Here is a 2,500-nt window from a genome sequence, read left to right as displayed (position 1 = left end):
GAACATAATCATAATAATAACCACGATGATCATTCAAAAAAGAAGAAAGCTCCAGTTATCAGATGGTAAGAAAAAGAGAGGCACTACTTGTGAAGATCTGAAAGACACCAAAGTCTCCTCTTGCTTTGTGCTTCCTAGGTGAAGACAGACAGAGGCTTTACCTTAAACTACAACTCCCATCGCCACTCTTTTACCTCTCACTTCCTGTTTGTGATGGTCTCAGGTCATTAGTATTCATGTTGTCAGGGGTGACGGTGTGGGCTTTGAAAAACATCCTTTGATTTTTTTCCCCTTAGAAAATATGAATGGCAACAACCGATTACTGCCCAATTTGAACTCTGTATATCTCAGATGTTTAACCTATGACCCAGAGATTATGAGAACTATGAGAAGGAAACTGTAGACTTTCTGATCGTCACTTGTATTGCAATGGAGATATATCACGTATGTCTACTCTTAACATGGGGAGGTTGGTGAAAGTAGAAATTCAAAGACAGGCTCATTGTAAATCATGGAATGGAGTGAGGAACGGTCTTCCGATTCCTACTTCCACCAGCCTCCCCTGATCATCTACCCTTAACAATATTCACCAACCAGTCAGTCTTCTCACAAATCAAAGAATAACTACAGTTGGGTCTAGAAGACACCAGCGGTAGGACACATTTTCACATCAGACTTCAGAGTTCAGTTAGAAGAAGAACCTCCATTTCAAAAAACAGTTCCTCCGTTTCCTGCCAAGTGAACATGGCCCTGGAGATGAGGGGTTTGACAAGGGATCAAAGAGAGAGAGAGAGAGAGAGGAATGGAGGAGCTAAGGCTTTGCTGGGATCTGTTTTTAAGAGTTAAGGGCTGGCAGCCTTTCTACTGAGCCATCAAAAAGCAGCATTTTAAAAATGTTTAACTAATAAAAAAAAGGGCATTAGGATTGGGGCAGTGGAGGCTGATGGAGGTAGAAATCGGAGGACGGGCCCATTGTGATGCAAGGAATGGAATGTAGAATGGTATCAAACACGTGTTTCTATGCCTCATTCCATTCCATGAATTACAACGAGCCAGGACTCTGATTTCTACCTCCGCTAGCCTCCCCTCAGTTGGGGGGGGGATATAGTAGTAATCTGATTCTGGATCAGTAGTGACCTCGAGCCAAGTGAGGCCTCACCTTTCCTCGGCATACGGCACCATGAGCACACACATACATATACACTGCTTCCCTCTCACACTGCATCACAACCACACAACATCCCTTTATCCGTTTACCCAGAGCTCTGGTATGTTAGCTGTTAGCCGGTACGCTAGCAACAGCAGCAGTGGCTGTTCTCTTAGGGGGGGTTCACCAGGTCCACCGCCGCCACCACCGAGGTCGTTCGTTAAATCTTCCTTGGGGGTTTCAAGCTTGTCCACCATGACTCGACTCTGTCGCGGTCCAGGGTCCAGTCACTGGTCCAGGTCATGTGATATGAGCGTTGTGCTTTGATTGGACAGCCTGAGATCACCTCCTCATCATCACTGACGCCATTTTGCATATTTGGCCAACCCCCCCCACCCCACCCCCCGCCCCCCCCCTCTTCTTCAACATCTCTTCTCCGATTGGTTCTGTTACTCGTCTGCACGAAGTCTCAACCAATCAATCAAGAGTGATATTGTTAGTCCTTCTCTTCTTCCTCTCTTCTGTTCCTCCTCCTTTCTGCTTCCTCTTTTTTGTCAGATGTATTAGTTTTTTCTTCTTTTTTAGAGATTTTTTTGTCCTTCATGCAACATTAGGTTATTCTACACTTGTACAGGGTGGAGGTGGAAGGCAGGAATTTTTTCTTTTTTTTTTTATTTTTTTCTTTAACTCCATTTAGATGTCCTCTGTGGGACAAGAATACTCTACAAACCCTTACTAAACAGAAGGCTTACCTGTAGAGAAGCTTTCACTTTAATCGGGGTAGACAAGAGGCTAATAAGAGGAGAGTTGAGTAGTGAGGCGAAGGAGAGGAAATAGAAGAGAAGAGAGGTAGGTATTGACTTGAATTGTTTAATCTAATCTAATAAAAGTACTCTTACATATTAAAATTCATATATACTTAATCATTCTAAACTGACAGTGACATCACACACCATGTCAGAGTAAAAGTGTGTCAACATGTTAAACAACGGAACATGTTCTTACAGGGACAGTCAGCCTACACATAACTAGTGAACAGGTCTTAACAACCACTGTGTGACGCTGTCCTTTGAACTTATAACATGGATGAGGTGTTGGAGATGTCTGTATGTTTCTATCGTTTAACTGTGCTAGTAATGCTTGGATTTGTGCCGCTGTCTGTTGTGTGTGTTCTTTGGTTTTAACATGTAACCTGATTTATTACAGCCCCTCCCCCCTCCCACAAAAGAGGCTTTTGTCTTTGCCAGGCCGCCAATGGAAATAATAATTAGTTCTTATTGGCCTGCCTGGTTAAATAAAATTAAAAAAAAATAAAAAAAAACACCGTAGATGTTTTCTAGACCAAGAAAGGCT

At 43.0% G+C, this 2,500-nt stretch overlaps 1 protein-coding gene across 1 annotated transcript in view; it reads right to left on the bottom strand.

The window, feature by feature from the left end:
* LOC308165630 (C-Jun-amino-terminal kinase-interacting protein 1-like) overlaps positions 1-2,500 on the bottom strand; it is a gene marked incomplete at both ends in the record, with an annotated part of 42,399 nt that overhangs the window by 2,127 nt on the left and 37,772 nt on the right.

Source organism: Nansenia antarctica (genome assembly GCF_963989245.1).
Source record: "Nansenia antarctica genome assembly, chromosome: 9".
In the NCBI taxonomy this organism is placed as follows: domain Eukaryota; kingdom Metazoa; phylum Chordata; class Actinopteri; order Argentiniformes; family Microstomatidae; genus Nansenia; species Nansenia antarctica.
This window is presented reverse-complemented; position numbering and strand designations above follow the sequence as displayed.